General features: G+C 38.1%; 1 pseudogene; it reads left to right on the forward strand.

The window, feature by feature from the left end:
* The first annotated feature begins 247 nt into the window (after window positions 1-247).
* Window positions 248-25266, forward strand: LOC119533102 (annotated as a pseudogene).
* Window positions 25267-25839: the final 573 nt, after the last annotated feature.

The raw sequence follows: 25839 nt of genomic DNA on the forward strand, positions 1-25839 counted from the left end.
GGTTGAAATTGCCACATTGGCATGCTGTGGAGACTCACTGGGAATGTAGTGACCCACACCACCATTGCTTTTATTTCTCTCCAAAGCAGAATAAGCAGAGAAAGTGAAAAATAGAGTAAGTGAATTGAGATGCTTAAGGCAGAAAAATGATGAGCTTAGAGAACACTTGAAATTGAACAATTGAGCCTTGTCTCATTCAAAACAGATGTGAATGGTTTTAACTTTAGAGAAGGTATAAAATGTAAGGATGACAATTGGTGCAGGTAAGCACATAAGACAAAAGCCCAGGAACTAAACTAGGATGATTCTAAGAAGCATTGTCTACCAGTGAACAAGAGAAAGTCTAAGGGGAGGGTGTGAATTAGAGCCCCAAATTAAAGATCTCTTCATGGCTTCATGTATTTGCAGTGTCTGGTCTATTTGGTTTTCCTCGGAATTCCCTATGTTTCCACATATAGTCTAAATTCCCCAAGGGAAGGGAAATAAAGACATAGCTCTAGGATCATTTTATCCACTCAAAACTATCTTTGAGTCTCTAGATCTAGGTGTTTGCAACCTTCTTTAACAGAGAACCACCAATGACTAAGAAGTCAATCAGCCCCTTCTTACAGATGAAAAGACCTGAGATTGCACAAGAGGGAAAGGAGTGGTTCAAAATTTTAAGGGGTCATTATCAGAAACTCCCCTCCAAGTCTGTTTAGACTTTTTTACAAAAAGGAACTTGACTTGAAACCTCAGTAATCCTTTAAGACCTTTTATACAAACTTTCAAAGACAGAGAGAAGGCATTCTACTAAAAATACTCAACTAACAGATAAACAAAAAGAATAGGGAAATGAAGTAGGGAAGAAAGCTGCTGCTCACCACCACTGTACTTGGTCCTCCTTCCCAGTTATGAGGGTTATTAAGTATAGAAAACTTCAGCATTAGAGGGTTTTTCTTTCTGACATGATGTGTGGTTGGATTCTGGATGCCAATACTTTCACTTAGACCTTTCTTCACCACCATGATTACTGATAGGTGGAGACAATTTCCTCAAACTGATTTTCCCATACTCTCTGCCAAATGAGTAGCAAACTGGACTGTGCATTAAACTCACCTGGGGCATCATTTACATTAAACTCACCTGTGCCTCCTCCGCAGAGATTCTGATTTATTGGCCAGATCAGGGCTGCCCAGACATTGGGGTTCTTTAAAGCTTCCTGATGATTGTAACTCCAGCCAAGATTGAGAATCACTTTACAGGGGGTCTTTATTTCTTTATGCTGCTTTGAACAACTGCCTGCAGTCCTTTCCTTTCAGTCTGAAGAACTCCCTTTGGCTGGTCTAGTAATGAATCTTCCTCAGCATTTGCTTTTAAACATCTTAATCTTTTCCTCTTTTTTGATCTTTAAGGTTAGATGGATGCTTTAATATTCATCTTTGGGCTTAAGGGAAAAAAGACAGTTCTGTACTGCATTTCATATCTCTTAAAAATAGAAGTGTTTAGCAGGTCAAGTCTATTCAATTACAATATGAAACTTCTTACACCAGGATTTGCTTTGAAAAAATAGTCTACAACTATACAAATTATAACATACATAACAATGGCACTTAAGCACAGGGAAAACTTTAAAATTAAACTGAACCTTTAAAATTAAGTTATAGTATAAAAAACAGTCTTACATTCAGCAAATTCATACTAAAATATTCTATTTTTGCAGGATAAAAGCCAACAAAATTTTACATATGTTACAAGTTTATTATATGTGTTCACATGGCTCTATCTTCTCTATGTTCATAAGACTTTCATGCTGTAAAATTCCCCACTTAATGCCTACTTCTACTGGGATAATTTGAGATGAGCTCACTGTCAATAGCTGGTGCAGTCCTAGAATATGGAAAACATATTTTGAAAGCTACTCAGTGACCACCAAATAATGTTCCTGTAAAACTGGCTTGGGTGCCCTTGTTGGCAGACACCTATCCACTGGACATAAGAACAGGGTCATTGGTGTGTACTATACCTCATTCTAATAAGCTCCTAGTATCATTTCCACATGAACCTCTGTAAAACTTACTAAAATATTCTTTACTATTTATTTGTTAGGGAAAATTCACATTTTCTCTTGGTGGTGCACAAGGTTGTTAGCAGGTTTTGCATGTGGTGGAGAGAGATATAACATTTCAGTTCCCCTGTCAAGAAATGTAAATAAGATCCAAGAACAGCTTAATGGACAGAAGACCAAGGACAAGAATTCCCAGATGAAGATTGTTCATAAGAAAAAAAGAAAGAGGACATGGTTATAACAAATCAAGAGCTGTATGTCAGGCCATGAAAGATGGGGGGAATAACAAAGTATGTTTTTCAAATGATCAAAACTGGAACCCCAGTTTATCAAGTTACAGCTTACTTTTAAAGTCTCAAACTTGTGAGAAATCTGCTGGAGCTGCCATCACCAAATATCCTCCATAAACCATCAAGCCAGTGAGTTTCTATTTCCTTTAATCCTTCTGATAAGGAAATAATGACATTTCAGCTTAAAACCTTACTTAAGGGGGGTGGGGCAAGATGGCAGACTGGTGAGCTGTATGTTTTAGCTACTCCTCCAGGAAAGTAGGTAGAAAGCCAGGAACTGCGTGGACTGGACACCATAGAGCAATCTGACTTTGGGCATACTTCATACAACACTCATGAAAATGTGGAACTGCTGAGATCAGCAAAATCTGTAAGCTTTGTGGCCAGGGGACCCACATCCCTCCCTGCTAGGCTCAGTCCTGTGGGAGGAGTGGCTGTCAGCTCCAGGTAGGAGAAGGGAGAACTGCAGTGGCAGCCCTTATCAGAAACTCATTCTACTGATCCAAACTCCAACCATAGATAGACTGAGACCAGACACCAGAGAATCTGAGAGCAGCCAGCCCAGCAGAGAGGAGACAGGCATAGAAAAAAACAACACAAAAAACCCCAAAATAAAAGTGGAGGATTTTTGGAGTTCTGGTGAACAAAGCTCAGGCCCTGAGGCTCATATGCAAATCCCAAAGAAAAGCTGATCTCTCTGCCCTGTGGACCTTTCCTTAATGGCCCTAATTTCTTTCTCTCTTAGCATTTCAATAACCCATTAGATCTGTGAGGAGGGCCCTTTTTTTTTTTTTTAATCCTTTTTTCTTTTTCTAAAACAATTACTCTAAGAAGCCCAATACAGAAAGCCTCAAAGACTTGCAATTTGGGCAGGTCAAGACAAGAGCAGAACTAAGAGAGCTCTGAGACAAAAGGCAATAATCCAGTGGCTGAGAAAATTCACTAAACACCACAACTTCCCAAGAAAAGGGGGGTGTCTGCTCACAGCCATCATCCTGGTGGACAGGAAACACTCCTGCCCATCACCAGCCCCTTAGACCAGAGCTACCACAGACAACCCAGTGTGACAGAAGTGCTTCAAATAACAGGCACACACCAGAAAACTGGGCTTGGACATTAGCCTTCCCTGCAACCTCAGCTGATTGTCCCAGAGTTGGGAAGGTGGAGCAGTGTAAATTAACAAAGCCCCATTCAGCCATCATTTCAGCAGACTGGGAGCCTCCTTACACAGCCCTGCAGCCCAGAACTGCCCTGGGGGGATGGCACTCACATGTGACATAGCACAGTCATCCCTCAACAGAGGACCAGGGGGTGCACGGCCTGGAAGAGGGACCCACTCGCAACTCTCAGGAGCAATACGCTAATACCAAGAACTTGTGGGTCAGTGGCAGAGACAAACAGTGGCAGGACTGAACTGAAGGATTAGACTATTGCAGCAGCTTTAAAACTCCAGGATCACCAGGCAGATTTGATTGTTAGAGCCACCCCCCCTCCCTGACTGCCCAGAAACACACCCCATATACAGGATGGGCAACACCAACTACACATAAAAGGTGGGTGTATCAATTGGACCCCACAAGACTCACTCCCCAACTCACCACAAAGGCAAAGCAGGGGAGAACTGGCTTGAGAACAGGTGGCTCGTGGATGCCACCTGCTGGTTAGTTGGAGAACGTGTATTCCACGAAGCTGTAGATCTGATAAATTAGAGATAAGGACTTCAATTGGTCTACAAATCCTAAAAGAATCCTATAAAGTTAAGCAAATGCCAAGAGGCCAAAAACAACAGAAAATTATAAAGCATATGAAAAAACCAGATGATATGGATAACCCAAGCCCAAGTACCCAAATCAAAATATCAGAAGAGACACAGCACCTAGAGCAGCTACTCAAAGAACTAAAGATGAACAATGAGACCATAGCATGGGATACAAAGGATATCAAGAAGACCTTAGAAGAGCATAAAGAAGACATTGCAAGACTAAATAAAAAAATAGATGATCTTATGGAAATTAAACAAACTGTTGACCAAATTAAAAAGATTCTGGACACTCATAGTACAAGACTAGAGGAAGTTGAACAATGAATCAGTGACCTGGAAGATGACAGTATGGAAAATGAAAGCATAAAAGAAAGAATGGGGGAAAAATGGAAAAAATCAAAAAGGACCTCAGGGATATGATAGATAATACAAAACTTCCAAATATAAGATTCATTGGTGTTTCAGAAGGGGAAGAAAAGGGTAAAGGTCTAGGAAGAGTATTCAAAGAAATTGTTGGGGAAAACTTCCCAAATCTTCTAAACAACATAAATACACAAATCATAAATGACCAGCGAACACCAAATAGAATAAATCCAAAGAAACCCACTCCGAGACATATACTGATCACACTGTCAAACACAGAAGAGAAGGAGCAAGTTCTGAAAGCAGCAAGAGAAAAGCAATTCACCACATACAAAGGAAACAGCATAAGACTAAGTAGTGACTACTCAGCAGCCACCATGGAGGCAAGAAGGCAGTGGCATGATACATTTAAAATTCTGAGTGAGAAAAATTTCCAACCAAGAATACTTTATCCAGCAAAGCTCTCATTCAAATTTGAGGGAGAGCTTAAATTTTTCACTGACAAACAAATGCTGAGAGAATTTGCCAGCAAGACACCTGCCCTGCTGGAGATACTAAAGGGAGCCCTACAGACAGAGAAACAAAGAAAGGACAGAGAGACTTGGAGAAAGGTTCAGTACTAAAGAGATTCAGTATGGGTACAATAATGGATATTAATAGAGAGAGTGGAAAAATATATATGACAAACATAAACTAAAGGATAAGATGGCTGATTCAAGAAATGCCTTCATGGTTATAACGTTGAATGTAAATGGATTAAACTCCCAAACTAAAAGATATAGATTTGCAGAATGTATTATAAAAAAAAAAATGAACCATCAATATGTTGCATACAAGAGACTCATCTTAGACACAGGGACACAAAGAAATTGAAAGTGAAGGATGGAAAAAAGTATTTCACGCAAGCTACAGTCAAAAGAAAGCAGAGGTAGCAATATTAATCTCAGATAAAGTAGACTTTAAATGCAGGGACGTTTTGAGAGACAAAGAAGGCCACTACATACTAATAAAAGGGGCAATTCAACAAGAAGAAATAACAATCGTAAATGTCTATGCACCCAATCAAGGTGCCACAAAATACATGAGAGAAACACTGGCAAAACTAAAGGAAGCAATTGATGTTTCCACAATAATTGTGGGAGACTTCAACACATCACTCTCTCCTATAGATAGAACAAGCAGACAGAAGACCAATAAGGAAATTGAAAATCTAAACAATCTGATAAATGAATTAGATTTAACAGACATATACAGAACATTACATCCCAAATCACCAGGATACACATACTTCTCTAGTGCTCACGGAACTTTCTCCAGAATAGATCATAGGCTGGTACATAAAACAAGCCTCAATAAATATAAAAAGATGGAAATTATTCAAAGCACATTCTCTGACCACAATGGAATACAATTAGAAGTCAATAACCATCAGAGACTTAGAAAATTCACAAATACCTGGAGGTTAAACAACACACTACTAAACAATCAGTGGGTTAAAGAAGAAATAGCAAGAGAAATTGCTAAATATATAGAGATGAATGAAAATGAGAACACAACATACCAAAACCTATGAGATGCAGCAAAAGCAGTACTGAGGGGAAATTTATAGCATGAAATGCATATACTAAAAAGGAAGAAAAAGCCCAAATCAATGAACTAATGGATCATCTGAAGAAGCTAGAAAATGAACAGCAAACCAATCCTAAACCAAGCAGAAGAAAAGAAATAACAAGGAATAAGGCAGTAATAAATGACATAGGGAACAAAAAAACAATAGAGAGGATAAATATCATCAAAAGTTGGTTCTTTGAGAACATCAACAAGATTGACAAGCCCCTAGCTAGACTGCCAAAATCAAAAAGACAGAAGACCCATATAAACAAAATAATGAATGAAAAAGGTGACATAACTGCAGATCCTGAAGAAATTAAAAAAAATTATACGAGGATACTATGAACAACTGTATGGCAACAAACTGGATAATGTAGAGGAAATGGACAATTTCCTGGAAACATATGAACAGCTTAGACTGACCAGAGAAGAAATAGAAGACCTCAATCAACCCATCACAAGCAAAGAGATCCAATCAGTCATCAAAAATTTTCCCACAAATAAACACCCAGGGACAGATGGCTTCACAGGGGAATTCTACCAAACTTTCCAGAAAGAACTGACACCAATCTTACTCAAATTCTTTCAAAACATTGAAGAAAATGGAGCACTACCTAACTCATTTTATGAAGCTAACATCAATCTAATACCAAAACCAGGCAAAGATGCTACAAAAAAGGAAAACTACCGACCAATCTCCCTAATGAATATAGATGCAAAAATCCTCAACAAAATACTTGCAAATCAAATCCAGAGACACATTAGAAAAATCAAACACCATGACCAAGCGGGGTTCATTCCAAGCATGCAAGGATGGTTCAACATAAGAAAATCAATCAATGTATTACAACACATTAACAATTTGAAAGGGAAAAATCAAATGATCATCTCAATAGATGCTGAAAAAGCATTTGACAAGATCCAACATCCGTTTTTGATAAAAACACTTCAAAAGGTAGGAATTGAAGGAAACTTCCTCAATATGATAAAGAGCATATATGAAAAACCCACAGCTAGCATAGTACTCAATGGTGAGAGACTGAAAGCCTTCCCTCTAAGATCAGGAACAAGATAAGGATGCCCACTGTCACCACTGTTATTCAACATTGTGCTAGAAGTGCTAGCCAGGGCAATCCGGCAAGACAAAGAAATAAAAGGCATCCAAATTGGAAAAGAAGAAGTAAAACTGTCATTGTTTGCAGATGATATGACCCTATATCTGGAAAACCCTGAGAAATTGATGATACAGCTACTAGAGCTAATAAACAAACTTAGCAAAGTAGCGGGATACAAGATTAATGCACAGAAGTCAATAATGTTTCTATATGCTAGAAATGAACAAAGTGAAGGGACACTCAAGACAAAGATACCATTTTCAATAGCAACTAAAACAATCAAGTACCTAGGAATAAACTTAACCAAAGATGTAAAAGACCTATACAAAGAAAACTACATAACTCTACTAGAAGAAATAGAATGGGGCATTAAAAGATGGAAAAATATTCCATGTTCATGGATAGGAAGGCTAAATGTCATTAAGATGTCAATTCTACCCAAACTCATCTACAGATTCAATGCAATCCCAATCAAAATTCCAACAACCTACTTTGCAGACTTGGAAAAGCTAGTTATCAAATTTATTTGGAAAGGGAAGATGCCTCGAAGTGCTAAAGACACTCTAAAAAAGAAAAACGAAGTGGGAGGACTTACACTCCCTGACTTTGAAGCTTATTATAAAGCCACAGTTGCCAAAACAGCATGGTACTGGCACAAAGATAGACATATAGATCAATGGAATTGAATTGAGAATTCAGAGATAGACCCCCAGATCTATGGCTGACTGATCTTTGATAAGGCCCCCAAAGTCACTGAACCGAGTCATAATGGTCTTTTCAACAAATGGGGCTGGGAGAGTTGGATATCCATATCCAAAAGAATGAAAGAGGATCCCTACCTCACCCCCTACACAAAAATTAACTCAAAATGGATGAAAGATCTCAATATAAAAGAAAGTACCATAAAACTCCTAGAAGATAATGTAGGAAAACATCTTCAAGACCTTGCATTAGGTGGCCACTTCCTAGACTTTACACCCAAAGCACAAGCAATAAAAGAAAAAATAGATAAATGGGAACTCCTCAAGCTTAGAAGTTTCTGTACCTCAACGGAATTTTTCAAAAAGATAAAGAGGCAGTCAACTCAATGGGAAAAAATTTTGGAAACCATGTATCTGACAAAAGACTGATATCTTGCATATATAAAGAAATCCTACAACTCAATGACAATAGTACAGACAGCCCAATTATAAAATGGGCAAAAGATATGAAAAGACAGTTCTCTGAAGAGGAAATACAAATGGACAAGAAACACATGAAAAAATGTTCAGCTTCACTAGCTATTAGAGAGATGCAAATTAAGACCACAATGAGATACCACCTCACACCGATTAGAATGGCTGCCATTAAACAAACAGGAAACTACAAATGCTGGAGGGGATGTGGAGAAATTGGAACTCTTACTCATTGTTGGTGGGACTGTATAATGGTTCAGCCACTCTGGAAGTCAGTCTGGCAGTTCCTTAGAAAAATAGTTATAGAGCTACCATTCGATCCAGCGATTGCACTTCTCGATATATACCCAGAAGATCGGAAAGCAGTGACACGAACAGATATCTGCACACCAATGTTCATAGCAGCATTATTCACAATTGCCAAGAGATGGAAACAACCCAAATGTCCTTCAACAAATGAGTGGATAAATAAAATGTGGTATATACACATGATGGAATACTACACGGCAGTAAGAAGGAACGATCTCGTGAAACATATGACAACATGGATGAACCTTGAAGACATAATGCTGAGCGAAATAAGCCAGGCACAAAAAGAGAAATATTATATGCTACCACTAATGTGAACTTTGAAAAATGTAGAACAAATGGTTTATAATGTAGAATGTAGGGGAACTAGCAATAGAGAGGAATTAAGGAAGGGGGAACAATAATCCAAGAAGAACAGATAAGCTATTTAACGTTCTGGGGATGCCCAGGAATGACTATGGTCTGTTAATTTCTGATGGGTATAGTAGGAACAAGTTCACAGAAATGTTGCTATGTTAGGTAACTTTCTTGGGGTAAAGAAGGAACATGTTGGAAGTAAAGCAGTTATCTTAGGTTAGTTGTCTTTTTCTTATTCCCTCGTTATGGTCTCTTTGAAATGTTCTTTTATTGTATGTTTTTTTTTTAATTTTTTTAATTTTTTTCATACAGTTGATTTAAAAAAAAGTTAAAAAAAAAACAAGGAAAAAAATATGTAGAGCCCCCTTGAGGAGCCTGTGGAGAGTGCAGGGGTGTTGGCCTGCCCCACCTCGATGGTTGCTAGCATGGCCACAGACATAGGGGACTGGTGGTTTGACGGGTTGAGCCCTCTACCATAGGATTTACCCTTGGGAAGACGGTTGCTGCAGAGGAGAGGCTAGGCCTCCCTATAATTGTGCCTAAGAGCTCCTCTTAAATGCATCTTTGTTGCTCAGATGTGGCCCTCTCCCTCTAGCTAAGCCAACTTGAAAGGTGAAATCACTGCCCTCCCCTCTACATGGGATCAGACACCCAGGAGAGTGAATCTCCCTGGCAATGTGGAATATGACTCCTGGGGAGGAATGTAGACCCAGCATCATGGGATGGAGAACATCTTCTTGACCAAAAGGGGGATGTGAAAGGAAATGAAATAAGCTTCAGTTTCAGAGAGATTCCAAAAGGAGCCGAGAGATCACTCTGTTGGGCACTCTTATGCCCAATTTAGACAACCCTTTTTAGGTTCTGGAGAATTGGGGTAGCTGGTGGTGGATACCTGAAACTGTCAGGCTACAACCCAGAACCCATGAATCTCGAAGACAATTGTATAAAAATGTAGCTTATGAGGGGTGATGGTGGGATTGGGAAAGCCATAAGGTCCACACTCCACTTTGCCTAGTTTATGGATGGATGATTGGAAAAATGAGGGAAGGAAATGGACGAACAGGCAGACAAGGGTACCCAGTGTTCTTTTTTACTTCAATTGCTCTTTTTCACTTTGATTATTATTCTTGTTGTTTTTGGGTGTGTGCTAATGAAGGTGTCAGGGATTGATTTGGGTGATGAATGTGCAACTATGTGGTGGTGCTGTGAACAATCAAATGTATGATTTGTTTTGTATGACTGAGTGGTATGTGAATATATCTCAATAAAATGAAGATTAAAAAAAACTTAAAGTACCAGTATAATAAGAAATTCCTAATGTTTAAATTTAGGCGTCACATTTAAGACTAGTTGTCAGTTGGTCTGAAAAACAAATTCATTAGGGAATTAATCTACTAGTGTGAAACTGCAAATGTAGAAAATATTTTTAGACTTTGTCTTACTTGTTTTATGTGTTGTGGAAACTATGAGGCAATGGTAGAATCAGTGCAACTTAAAATAAATTGTTAATGATTGAATTTGATATTAACTCTTCTTAAGTGAATGACTCAAGTGAAACAATTCAACTTTAGATTTGGAGAATGACAAAATCTTTTTATAATGATTAGGGAAACTACTAACTTAAAATTATCACTCATCAATCAGTGGATTTACTTGTTGAAAGCCAGTCTATCAGATTACAAATACCTAGCTAAGGCATAGAATGACTGAGAGCTAGATGATCACTTGAAAGTTGGATGTCATATAAACATATGAACAAAAAATATAACAACCTGATTCAATGCCAAGAGAAAATGTGAATTATCCCTAATGAATAGTTAAGTAAATTTTAAAAAGTTTTACAGTGGTTCATGTGGAAAGGGTAACAGTGGCTTATTAGAATGAGGCACAGTACACCTGAGGGCCCTGTTACATTCAGTTTGTAGGTGTCTGTCAACAAAGTCTTCCAAACCATATTTTATGGGAACATTGGTGATCACTGACTAGCTTTCAAAATATGTTTTCCATATTCTAGCACTGCAGAAGCTATTGACAGTGATCTCGCCTCAAATGATCCCTGTAGAGGTTGGCGCTATGTGGGGAATTGTATAATGTGAAAATTTTATGAACATAAGGAAGAGCCATTTGAATACATGTAATAAACTTGTAGAATATGTAAAATTTTGTTTGCCTTTATCGTACAAAAATAGAACACTTTAGTATCAATTAGCTGAATTTAAGACCTTGAACTGTTTTCATACTATAGCTTAATTTTAAAGGTTCAGATTAATTTTAAAGTTTGCACAAGTGTTAAAGACCCAGTGTATGTATGTTATCATTGGTATGGTTTTAAATTATTTTTCAAAGTAAATCCTAATGTAAGAAGTTTTTTATTATAATTGAAAAATGTAAGCTGCTAAACACTTTCTATTTTAAGGATGTGAAATGCAGTACAGAACTGTTTTAGTTTCTCTTAAGCTGAAAGATGAATAGAAATGTTCCCTCCAACATTAAAGATCTAAACAGGGAGAGTTTAAGAAGATAACAGACCAAAGCTGAGAGATTTTCATTATTAGACCTGCCAAAGGGAGTTCTTCAGACTGAAAGGAAAAGACCCCAGGCCATGGTTCAAAGCAGCATAAATAATCAAAGACCTCCAGTAAAATGGTTCTCAATTTTGGCTGTAATTACAATCACTTGGGGAGCTTTAAAGAACCCCAATATCTGGGCAGCCCTGATCTGACCAGTGAATCAGAATAGCTGGGGAGGAGACACAGGTGAGTTCAACATAAATTATGTCCCAGGTGAGTTTAATGTTCAGTCCAGGTTGATGCTTATTTGTCTGGGAGTATGGGAAAATCAGGTTGAGGAAATTGTCTCCACCTGTCAGTAACAATGGTGGGTGAAGGATTGGGACCCAAGAGCCAATCACAGAGCTTGGCAGAAATAGAAACCATCATATTGAAGCTTGTCTATGCCTGAAGCCCTCACAGCCAGGAAGGAGGACCAGGTACATGGGGAGGTGAGAAGCAGCTTGCTTCCCTACTTCATTTCTCTATTCTGTTTGCTTAGCTTTTAGATGAGTATTTTTTTTTTCATCTTTTATACTGGTTGATTTAATTATCACAAAAATGTCAGAGCTGTAATGAGTGGGTTAAATATGACAAGGCTGATAAGTAACCTCAGATTTCAATAACATGTAAAAAACCCTGGTGAATAAATACAATTTCCCACATCAAACAAGTAAACACACATCACTGTCTCCAGGATAAAGGGTTTGGTGACAATATCCCAATTAAAGTAAAAGAGATTCTCAGAAGTGACTTTCTCATCAACAAACTACTCAATTTTATGATGAGAAACAGTAAGTATAAATCTGGCAGAAGGCAACTTGGCTATTGTCTGGATCCCTCACACCTTCAGGTGCTGACTTACACACAGCTCCTACCTTCTCTCTTATTTTCATGATGAGATGTTCAAGGCCAGCTCTGTGCTTTGCTTTCTCAAATCTCTTGCATCAAGGCTCAGCTTTTCCCATCATCGCTGTTATTTAAAACTTGTACTTCCAGTTTCAGCTTGAATAGATGTACAAATAATTAAATAATTTGGGGATTATCTCTTGTTTTCTTTATTAGTCAGAGGACATCTCGGTAGATGGAGTGGAAGGAGCAAGAAAAGAAAAGAAGTGAGGATTTTGCCAAGGTTTTGGCTTAAGCAACAGGGTGAAGGGGTGGTGCTGCTGTGCCCATGCCTGAACAGGAACAGAGAAGCCAAAAATAAGAAGGAAAAGCTCTGACTCTCAATATTTCCACATCACTCTTCCTTCAGAGGCCAACAGCAGAGGTGGCTCAGGAAAGAACAGGCCATCTCAAGTATCAGAATCCACAATGATAATTCCACCATGAGTATTTTCAGTAGAATTCCTTCTTTCTTTCTTTGAAAGTTTGTATGTAAGATCTTAAAGGATTACTGAGGTTTCAAGTCAAGCTCCTCTTTGTACAAAAGATGAAACAGACTTGCAAGGGAGCCTCTGATAATGACTACTTATATAACTTTTAACAGCTCATTTTCCTCTCATGCAATATCATGTCTTTTCATTTGTAAGAAGCAGCTGATTGACATCAGTGTTTCTGTGACTTAATTTTTCAAATACCTGGATCTAGAGACTCAAAGATAGTTTTGACTGATAAAATGAACCTAATGTCCTTATTTCTCTTCCCTTGGGGGATTTAGGCTATACATGGAGGCTTAGATATTTCTGAGGAAAACCAAGTAGACAGGATACTGCAACTATGTGGACTCATGGGCCACTCTATAATTACTGTCTGTATTACACACCCTCCTCTTAGCTTTTTTCTTTTTCATTGATAGATAAAGCCTCTTAGAATCATTCTAGTTCAGATCCTGGGCTTGACTCTTATGTGCTTATCTGCACCAATTGTTGTCCTTACACATTTCACCTTCTCTAAAGTTAAAGCCATTCACCTATGTTCTGACTAAGACCAGGCTCAATCAATTGTAAAATTTCAAGTATTCTCTAAGGTCAACATTTTTCTCCCTTAAGAACCTTCAATTCACTGACCCCATTTTTCACTTACTCTGCTTATTCTGCTTTGGAGAGAAATCAAAGCAATGGTGGTGTGGTTCATCACACTCCCAGTGAGTCTCCACAGCTCACCAATGTGGCAATTTCAACCAGTTAAACATGAATGGTGGGAATTCCAATTGCATGACAAGAGGCAGGGGGAAGCAGAAGGTCTTGTAAAACTACTGGAAGGTTTCAAAGGCATGTGTTTGCATTTTTCTATTTACATGGATACAAACTGCTTTCTTTGCCTCCTCCTCTAATTTCACCCATGTTTCCACCAAGAATCTTGAAGATGATTTGCCTCATCTCCTGGCTGATCCACAGAGCTATCCATTTCCATGTCCAATCTATAATGGTATATTTCTGTTTTACCAGGTTGTTATAATATGGAGAGTGTTTTGACTTTTAAGAAGAGTGTTTTCCTTGGGGAAACCTTAATGCTAGCTGGTCATTTTGCAGTTAGGTGAACCATATTATGTTTCTATAACCATAAACATATATAGAACCAGGTATTGGATTTCTGTCCTATACTACTCTTAGGTCTGAGTCTTGGACACTCCCACCTCCATTTCTTTTGATGTAAAGCCAAGCCATCTGTTGCTGTCTCCCCTTGCAGCTTCCACCCTTCCACTCACTACATCTCTGTCCTCACTAAGCTTATTGCTGCTACCCCTGCTTCCTTTCCTATTTTGCACCACAACTTTACTGCCTTTGTCAAAAGTCCATCACCCCTCCCTTCCTTTCCCACACTTCACACCACAAGTTACTCTCTCCATTTCTTATATCTCCTGTTAGAATCTGAAAGCAAGGCACTGCCAAAAGTTACAAGATAAATTACTGTAATTCCCTATGGCCCAACTCCACATATCTTACATGTCCAAAACACTGTAAACTTCTGGTGGACAAAAGGCCATATAAATAGGGAATCCCACCACCCATCTGTGTGGTTCTTGAGCAATTTTCCCTGCTTGCTCATGGCCATCCTGCAGCTTATCACAGTTAACTCTAATAAACATTTTGATGTCTGATGTTTGACTTTGTCCCTTGTCTTTCAGACCAAAACTGTCTTACAACTACTATGTGTTTCATTGTTCTTGTTCTTTTTATCCAATCCTGTTCATTCTTATCTGAGGATTAATAAAATACTGTTAGGTCACCATGTTTGTTTCTCTTAGCTCCCCATCAGTAAGTTTTATGAACACTCTTCTCATAGCACCCACGTAAAAATTCCCTTCACTTCTCTCTACGTTCATTTTTGTCTCTCCCTTGTCCCTCCTCCCAACCCCATCACCATTTGATGTTCACTTCAGTTCATGGTGGAGGATGTTGACAGAGACTGAGAGACCTTCCTAAGCCACTGGAATGTGAATGTGAGTTGGGCAAATTCTGCCTAAGTGAGAACAGTGCACAATGACAAGTTTTGTGCATGAAAATCTCACATTATCCAGAAAACATTAGCAGTGGGGTGATCCTTGATAGTCAAAGGGATAATGTGTTAGCTATCTGAGCTGGTAACTTATCTTTTATTCTTTTTAGTTGTGTTTCTAGGAATAGCTTTCTATGCTCATCTTCAAGTCAGTATATGTCATGTATGTTTTCAATCCTTTGCAGTCTGGATTTTACCCCACCATTTTCCAAAAATTGCTCTTAATATCTTATATGCTAAATATAAAGGATATTGTATGGTACTCCCCTGGAAGGCCTCCATAATATGATCAAAACTTTCTTCCATTAAATATTTCTGTATACAAATAAAATGTATGGTAGTTAAATATTTCTGTATACAGATAAAATGCATGTAGCTCCCACTACATTGAGAGCTGAACATACCATTGCCTGTATGAAATAAATATACTCTTTCCATGTAAATTCTTTTCCTGGCTGCAACTGTAACCAAGTTGAATGCATAATGGAGTATTCTACAGTGATCACCAGCCTTAAAATCCTATATTGACCCATTTTAAACAGTCCCCTAGCTTGACAGAACACTTTTCAATTAACTTTTCTGTTTAAAATTTTCCTGATTTTGTTCATGATTACATTTTAGGATGCACTTGTTTGAATCCATTAACATGCAGTTTAAGATTACAGCTTTTGGAATAAGACTGCATTCGTTTAAATATTGACTTCAATGCTTGACATCTTTATGAAATGCACAAGTATTTAGCCTCCCTTTTGCCAACTTCTAAAAGGAATCATCCTTACATTATTACAATAAGGCTTTGTTTTATACAAACAACAGGGGTAAATTCAGGTATGGATGATTGGCAATTGGAAGAAAAATAGAGGCAAAAAATTAATATTTTCAAAAATTACTGCTATGGTTAATTTTGTTGTTGCTAGGGTGCTTATTTCCTCATTTATTTAAAAAAATTTGTAGATATAATCATATATGTAACACTTGTTATATAATGAGGTTCACCATTTGGACCTTATATAGAGCAGAAGAGTACAAGAATTTTGGGAGGCATGTGAGGGAGGGGCCAAAATTCTGACCCAGCCAGGGTCTCCAGGCAACACCACCCCCCTAGCTCCCTGAAGTCAGGTGCATTCCCAGCTTCCCATTGGCTAACTTCTTTCCTTTGTATAAAGAGGCAGAGAGACTTTATGGCAGTGCAGGCTACTGTGACACATGCATGAGAATTAAAAACCTTTGTAATTATATGATTAATTTTGTTTATTATTGTTACTAGGGTGCTTATTTGCCTTAATTATAAAATAAATGAGTTAGGTATGTTCATACAAGAAACACTTATTTAATAATGATGTTTGCCACTTGAGATTCTCACCAAATGCTAAGTGTCTTGCAACCTATTGTTCCCATAAAAGATGTTCTACTTTACCTCATTTAACCCTTATGACAAAGGCTTAATTAAATGCTGGACATATGATTGCCATAAAAGCCCCATGTGGGAAGAGAAAGCTGCCATCAAAAAGTTTTCTTTTAAAATGGGAGGAGAGAAATCTGAAGGAACCTACTTATTTAGATAAACCAGCTTTTAAGTTTATAATGTGCACACTTTACTCATTTTAGCCCTTTGCCTCAACTTGTCTTTTTAAGATGTCTCTGCTACTATTTCCAAATTCAAATATTTCTCATTGGTGCCAATTGAAATGCATAGGCTCATATTCTGAGGTTATGTCTAAATGTCTTGGTCTTGGCTAAACTGTGCAGAACTGATTGACTAAACCTTATTTTATCAGAGATCTCATGTTGTACAATTCTATAAACAAAGTCTGTTTTGGGCTTAAGGGCCATAAATATTTTTATACAGGAAGGTTTTCTGTTTTTGTTTTTAAGGTATATTGGGGTATCTGGTTGTAGCAGGAATAGGTCTACTGCCTCCCATTCATATTTCTAATCCAACTGTTTACCTTACAGTTTCACAGAATTAAGGTTGTTTGATAAATTACTGTAACCACTGTGATTTTTCCTGGAGCTGTGTTATGGTTGGATGGTAATCTGGGAAGCAGATTCTTTTAATAAGAGGCTTCCTGTACTGGTTCACACATATTTGTTTTTCATATATATCTAAATATTTGCATCTTGTCAGTCACCATCCTGTCCCCTCAGTTTGAACTTTTTTGTGGGTTAAATATAAATAGCATAAAATTTTCCATTTTGATCACTTAAGTGCACAATTTGGAGGCATTAATAACCTTCACAAAGTCATGCAACCATCCCTTGACTTAGTTTTATTTTTGCCATCCTTTCCAACCATGCCATATGTCTTTTTGAATGATGTTCTTAAGGTCATGCAGTGAGCAAACAGAAGTGGAAACTGAATGCAAGTTGGGTTAGAATTGTCCAAAATGAACACATGTATTTTGGAGAGCTTATGCTATGAAGAGTTACTGGTGGGGGGAAATTAGGCACTGTGCACAGTGCTGTAAATAGTTTCTAATTCAAATATCAAAAAGCAACCCTATGGGGGAGGAATATAATAGCACAATCTTCAAGGTGATGTGTATATGCCTTTAAGATTTTGAGTGACAGTCATATACCTTCTGTCAGCTTTTGAGGCTGAAATTTCCTAATGGGAGTTAACAATGGAATTTTAAAAAAACTGAGTCCTCTTTATGCAAACTTTCCCAGATGTATGAATTTTTGTAGGTACTACTTCTTTTTGTAGGTACCACTTCTTTTTTACATTTGTGAAGTGAAATCCACATAATGTAAAATAACAAATAATATTTTATACTTGTATAACTTGGTGGCATTTAATTCAGTCCTGATATTTGCAGCCAAAGCAACTCTACCAACTTGCAAAATGTATTCATCTCTCTAATGGGAGACACTGTAGCCATTAAACAGCCAGTCCCCACTCCTTTTCCCCAGCCCCTGGCAAGTCAGTCTGTTTTCTGTATCTATGGACTTTCCTATACTCATATAAATTTTATCTTTCTATAAAATATGTGATGACTTTAGGTGACCTTCCATTTTGAAACTTATCTTTCTTGAAACATGAGGGTAAACTGAGTTCTGAAAGTCAAATTGTCCCAGGAAGTTGGCTTTTTCCCCAGAGAACATATGTTCTCAATGGGCTATCATTGGCTCTCAAGCTTGATTGCACATTGGAATCACCTAGGGTGCTTAGATGACACATGTCTAGACTCCATCTCCAGAGATCCTGAGGTGATTTGTCTAGATTGCCATCAATCACAGTCTACCCAGAGCTGAGGAATTTCCTGAAATGGTGACCATAACAGAGCATTAGCACTTCTGAAATTTCTCCATGGGATTGTCACGTGCAACATTGATTGATGTCCCCTGAACACACTGGAATGGTGTTAAGAAACCTAGGGCAAAACTTAAAGAGCAAAGAAAATGTTGGTAAATGTAACTGCAAATCAACTCTAAGAGGATCACAGAAGCAGGAAGGATTTCATAAACCAGAAGAAAAATCGAAACATTGAGGACCTTTGAGCAGGGCTTCTTTGCCTCTGTGGAGGGAGGAAAGGGGCAACAGAGTCACAGTTGCCTGTTAATCTGAGGAAGAACACTCATAAAAATGCCCTTTCTACTAGATCTGTATAAAACTTTAAGAGGCTCACAGGGACCTAAAAGTGTTAGGTGGTTTTAGCTACTACATTTGATCTTTAAAAATTTTCAGGTATGTTTTCATATGATGTGAGAATCATTTATATGAAGTTTCCAGAAGAGGTAATTCCATAGAGACAGAAAGGAGGCTAGTGGTTGCTAGGGGCCTGGGAAAAGGGAATGAGGAGTGAGGAGTGAAAACTTAATGGGTGTAGGGTCTCCTTTGTAGGTGATGAAATGTACTGGAACTAAATAGATTGGTTGTACAACATTGGGAATGTAGTAAATGTCCATCAGATGTATACTTCAGAATGGTTAATAGTTAACTTTTCATGAACTTTACATTAAAAATGAAGAAAAAGCTTAGAAAACTGTAGGCTGCTCAATAAAATGTACTTAAAACCACAATAATAGAATTGGAAGCATTGCATAGGGCAGGCATGACATATGGCAGGTGTGGTGTTTGAGGAAGTAGGGATGACAGTCATGTTTTTGGCATAGGATATTATCTACAGATTTCACATATGGGGCAGCTTCAGCTGAATTCAGCAGGTAAATCCTGGACTTCACATTGAAATCTGGGTACACACAGGTGTGGTGGGATCCAGTTTTTCTCTTACTGTTCTACTGCCCTTATGTGGCTTTAAATGTCAGGGCCACAAGAATGTTCTCTGGGATTGCTTCTATATGACAGGCAGCATGAAGGGGCAAGGATCTAAGGGCATTCTGCTGTCTCCTCCTCTTTTTAATCAGATGCCCCACCAAGAATTATCTGGCTAATATCAATGGCCAGCTATCCTGTGGCTTCCCTTAGCTGCAACATGGCTAGGGAGAAATCTTTGTGAATGTAGTTTGAAGAAAGTTAAAAGGCAAGTAGTGTGGGCATGTGCCTGAGGAACACAGTGAAAGGGAGGGTTTCTAAACTCAATCCTACACTAAACACATCCTCCCTGTGAAGGCCACAGGGGAAGAGCTCACCACAAATAGTCACCTGGTTCATGGGTGCCTGTTCCTTTATCATTTACACTTTCTCCTTCTCTTCACCCTCTAACCAATCAACCAGAAAAAAAAATTGTATTCTCTCTCAACTGTTGAATTGAGTTCAAGTCTTTCTCCACAACTACACTCAAATTGCCATCATAATATAATGAGTAAAATGTAGACTCTGGAACTATTCCTTGTTCTGCTGCCTTCTGGCCATGTGACATGAGACAACTTATTTAGCTTCTGTGATACTTCACTAAGAATATCTGAAGTAGGGAGACTTAGCACTTGGGCATATTTTCATGTTTGGTCTGTTCTGGAATCTCCTGGGGAGCTTTATATATGCTGGTGTCCTGGACCCCTCACCAGAGACACCAATTTAACAAAACTGTCTAGTGTTTCACACCAGCATAAGATTTCTGAAAGTTTCATCAGTGATGCTAATGGTTATACACAGGTGAGGAATGCTATGGTATTTACTGTGGAAGCCACTAATCCCAGTGGCTACTGAGCATTCAACATGTTTATTTAGAACTGAGGAAGGCTGTGAGGTCACAATATGCATGAGCTCTCAACTACATTGTTTTCTGTACTAGATTATTAATTCTATTATATATTGGATAGCATTTTAAATGAAGTAGGTTAAATAAAATTAAAGTTACACCCTTCTAACTTATATAATGTAGTCACTAAAAGTTACAGAGGTGGCTTGCTTTTTGAGTTGGCATAGTATTTATCTTGGACAGCTCTGCTCTATGAAGTATTTTTTTCTCATGTTCTTCAGCAAGGATATTTAAAGCTGTTTCCTAACTCCTTCCCCCATTTATCCCTACTCCCCCATTTTATGCCAGCTATGGATCAGCTCTTGCTTAATTTCCCTCACCTGCCCCTTAAAATCAGGGTTTTAGACTCTAGCTTGCACCTCCATATTCAAATGTGAAAACAGCAAAATGAACCCAGAGAATTGTACATTTACCAGGGCTGAAATCTGAAAAGTGGAAACATCGTCTACTTCCACTTTTCAGAAGCAGCTTTTGAATAAACAGGCCTCCATCACTAGGTAAGTCTCTCATATAATTTTTTAATGTGATAATTTGGAACTCAAAGGGTTTTAATGAGAAATGACACTATAAGCATTTGTTTGTTAGACTGAATCTTATGCCCCAACAAAACACATATTCTTAAATCATAATCCATTCTGTAGATTGTGAATCCACTTGAAAATAGGACCTTTAGAAGTTGTTATTAGCCAAGTTGTGACAACTGAATCAGGGTGGATCTTAACCCATATCTCTGGAGCTCTTATAAAGCGAAGGCCACAGGGAGATGTCAGAAGTCAGCAGAAAACAGAAGAGCAGCTACAGGAGGAGATTAATGACATTATCACAAGATAGAGCAGAGACACAAGCAAAGGAACCCTAAGGATTGTAGCAACCCAGAACCAGAATTTGGCAGAATTCAGGGAGAAAGCATGACCTTCCTTATGCCTTTATTTCAGACTTCTAGCCTCTTAAACTGTAAGCCAGTAAATTCTTGTTGTTCAAGTCACCCTCCTATGTGGTATTTGTCATGGCATCACTGGAAAACTAATTTATTTGGAATGCAAATAAATATGAGACTTTATATCTCCTGAGGAGTCTATCATCCAGCTGGGTATTAGTAAGATGTGAAAAGCTAAATTAACACAGTATTTATAAAAGAAATCAGTATACAGATACACATGTGGAAGGGTGAGACCTTACATGCTTAAATCTGGGTATGCTGGAATTTGCAGTGACCCAAAGCAGGAATCAACAATCTGCAGCCCTCTAGCCAAATCTGGTGTACAACATGTTTTGCACATCCCACAAGTTGTGTCACTTTTAAAATGAAAAGAACATTTTACACATGTGAAATGTGTGTGGAATTCAAATTTCAATGTCCATAAATGTTTACTTGAATGCAACCTTGCCCACTGCCTACATATTTTCTGTGGGTGCATTTGTGTTATGATGGCAGAGTTGAACAAATATGCCAGGCAGTATGGTCCACAAATCTGAAGATATTTACTATCTGTCCCTTTGCAGTATAAGTCCACCAACTCCTCAACCCCTTGACAAAAGGATTTTTGGATTAGTGACTGTCAACATTCTTGATATCATTAATATCTTGGAAATATGACTAAGATCAATGAAAGAGTAAATCAAGGATGACTTGGAAAATGCACCTCAAAATACTACCATTTATATATTAACTACAGTTGATCTGATTAATTTTACCCATATATAAAACATGTCCTATGATGGTGAACTGAATGTCACATGTAAATTGACAGTCAAATAGATTTGATTATTGGCAACATTCTAAGGAAAGAGTGCCTGTCACAAAGTGATTATTCAATATGTATTCTGAGTAAACTACTACTGGAAAGTTCTTCATCTAAAATCTCATCCTTATTTTCCAGCCATTGCTGCCCTCATTATATCACTTTTATATGATCATTTTTCCCCAGGTTGTTTGGGTTTCTTTTTCTTCTGCCTAGTCTTCAAAATGGATGACTGGAACTTTTATCAACATATTCATCCTGGCTGATATCACTTAGAATCGTTACATATATTCTAAAGGCTTCCCAAATGCTATCTTAGGATCAGCATTTTTCATGAACTTTGGATGTTTATATCCAATTGCTTCCTGGATACGTCTTCAAAGGGTAGACTTACCCTCATCATTACACAAGTCCAACTTGAAATACTACTCCCATTATGACTCCAGCTGTGTTTTTGCAGTACAGTGTAATTTTATCTGCCTTCTCAGAAATCTGATACTTAATCCATGAAGCTTTTTTGATGCCCGCAAGAAAGAACACTGTGTGCATATTAGAATGTGTCCATTTCTCACAAAATATATTATGAACTACATAGAGATTCACTCCTCAAAAAAGGCATGTAAGCCAGCCATCATGGTATCTATAAAGTTTTTACACAATCCTGACTTAAGTATTGTATACCAATGGATGAACTTTAGTTACCTTAACCAGGAGCGATGCTTCACTAATACCACTGTGACAAATCCATAAAAAACCCTCTTTCTCTTCAGGGACAATGTGGAATACAGAATCAAAAGATTGAAATGAGTAAGAAATTCAACTTCATTTAGAAAAAGAAAAGCAAGTTTGGTATTAGGTTATTGCAACATTGGATGTTTTAAATGAACCCATTCTAGCTGCCTTCTCCCATTCCTCTTGAAAACACTCTACCTCTGTTCAACCTAACTTTCCCCAGTACTTATAATAAACCAATTATCTCATGGAGAATACTTTCCTTCCACATGAATAGGAAGCAAACTGGACATTGGACAGCATCAGAACTCAGATCTTAGTAGTATGTTGTATAAAGCTTAGATTTTTGCATTTTCACATACACAGACAAGCTTAATATAAATTCACATGACATATCTGAAACCTATTGCAGGCAGATGAATTGACTGAGCTGACAGTGGCCAATAAAGAATTATAGTCTAGTATTTATAAATAGCTTTATTGAAGTATGATTTACATGCCATAAATTACACTCACTTTAGTAAATTTAGTTGAACACTAGACACCATGGTCCAAATTTACACTCCTGTCACCCAAAAATCTTGATTGTGCCCACTGTTGATCACTTCCTGTCCCCATCCTGCAACCCCTAGGTGACCATTAAAGTACTTTATCTCTGCAGACTTTGGGTCTGACCTTTGGATTCTTTTACTTAAAAGAATATTCCTAAAATTTATGTTTTTTTTGCATGTGTCATGGATTTATTACTTTTTATTGTGAAAACTTTGACTGTATGGCTATACCACATTTGTTGGGTTCATTTACCAGTTGATTCATAATTGTATTGTTTCTAATTTTTGTCAGCAGGGAACAATGACACTCTTAACACTCACACACAAGTTTTGTGTAGACATGTTCTCATTTCTCTCGGGTAGATACTTAGGTTGCACAGAATTTTAGACAGGTAGAATGCCAATATATTCACTCAAATATTTGAGAAGCAATATATGACATTTTTGTGAGTGATCTACTTCCTGCACTCCTGGCATTTTTTCAAACTGCTGGAAAGTTAAATGAGTAGTTTGGCTAAAGTTGTTCTTTTTATGGCTCTATAAAAGCATGATCTAGGGTTTCCTCTGCCTGTTATTGAAAACTGAAAACTGCCAATATACTTCCCAGCACATAATGTGAACAAAGAATTCAGATTACACTCTGGACTCTCATTGTAACCTGCATTATCAGGCTTTTGATAATGGAATTACAATTATTTTTGCATCAAGCTCACTATATTTTGTATATTTCAGAGCTTTCACAAGTACAGGGAGAATATGTCAAAATCTTGGGAGGAGCAAAAGAGAGTTTGCAAAGACAAAACCAAGGTGTGTATCATGTCTTCTTGGAGTAAGCTTGGTGTTGAAGTGGTTCTTTATAAGCTCTTCCTTTTTCTCTTTATTACTTAACATGAAGTTTCTTTTTCCTAATGAATAAGTGACTATAACTTTTCCATCCCCTTCCTCCTTTAATGAATGTAGACATCATAAATACAGAAGTATATTGAGGAAGAAGTTCTGGTAAACTGGAAGAAAAATTTTGGCCTGGAGCTAGTGAGCATTTCCCTATTGTCACCCAGGGATATGAGAGGCTGATCACATTCGGTTATCCTAAAATGCTTGAAGGTAGTTTTCCATACACAGTGGTGCTGCAAGAGTCTGCTGGTTTAGGGAAGGCCATGCTTGCCAAGAAGTTGATGCTGGACTGGCAGAGGACAATCTCAGACAGACATCCAAATATACTTACTATCTCTGCTAAAAAGAATTCAATGAGATGGGGACATGAACTTTTGCTGAGCTGATTTCCAAAGCCTGGGCTGAACTGCAAGATACCATTACAGGCATCCTAACCCCACCACAGAAAGTCTGATCATCATTGATTGATTTGATGAGCTCACATTCCCCATTGTAGCAGTTATTAATGATATATGAAGTGACTGGAAGATACAGAATCCAGTGTGCATCCTCTTAGGTAGTTTGCTAAAGAGACAAGTGTTCTCCAAGGCAACTCTACTGATCACCATGAAGCCCTGAGTTCTGACACAGCTCCAGCTGTTGTAAAAGAAGCCACTCATCATAGAAATTGAGGGGTTCTCTGAGTTTGACTGGAAAGCATATTTCTTGAAACACTTCAAAGATGCAGATTAAGCCCTGCAAGATTTCAACCTGGTGAGGAGCAATGCAGACAAGTTCAACAAGGGTTTGGTTCCTGTGGTGTCTGGATCATCTGCTCCTACCTGAAAGTTCAGAAGGAGAATGGAGAGGATATCATACTGACTTGCCAGACCTCCACATCACTCTTTCTCCATTATCTCTGCATCCAGTTCACACCTGCACATGTTACCTTCTCCCATCAGTACCTCCAAAGCCCAGTGAAGTCTCCTTGTCCCCTGACTTGCCAGGGCATTTGGACACAGGCTTTGGTGTTTGATGGAGGAAGACTCAGGAGTCTTGGGGAGGAGGAGGGTGAACTCTGTCCCTTCATGGACAAGAATACCCTTCAGATGGGAAAAGACTCTGAAGGAGGCTACTTTTTCAACCACCTCAGTGTCCAGCAGTTACTTGTAGCCATGTTTTAAGTTTTGCTGAGCAAGGAAGAACAATATGTGGAGACCTGCAGATGGGATATGGGAATGTGGAGAATGCCAGCCTGACCCAAGTGGGATACTTCTTGTTTTGACCTATTGAACAAAAAGTGATTCAAGGAAATGGAAACAACTTTCAACTGCCAGATATCAATGGTGGTCAAACAGGAATTGCTGAAATGCAAAGGAAAGTCCAATGAGAATAAACAGTTCTCCTCAGTGAGGGAAATGAAGGAGTTATTTTAATGTCTCTATAAAACTCAGGAAGAAGTGTGTGAAGGATGTAATGGTCCACACTAAAGAAATGTGCCTGTGTTTAAAAAATAAAATAGATGTCATACATTCTTCATTCTGCCTACAGCATTGTCAAAATTTGCAAAAAATTTCCCTGCATGTAGAAAAAGGTATATTTCTGGAGAATGGTACAGTATCGGAATCAAACCCTCAAGTTAAGAGGAAAGAATACCATTCACTCTCCTAGTTCTCCTGTCTTCAGCCTCCTGCCACTTTCCAATAGGAAGAAGCTGGAGTATCCTATTCCCTGTGTCTTGATGTCAGAATTGTCCC

This window comes from Choloepus didactylus, chromosome 4 (assembly GCF_015220235.1).
Source record: "Choloepus didactylus isolate mChoDid1 chromosome 4, mChoDid1.pri, whole genome shotgun sequence".
Lineage (NCBI taxonomy): Eukaryota > Metazoa > Chordata > Mammalia > Pilosa > Megalonychidae > Choloepus > Choloepus didactylus.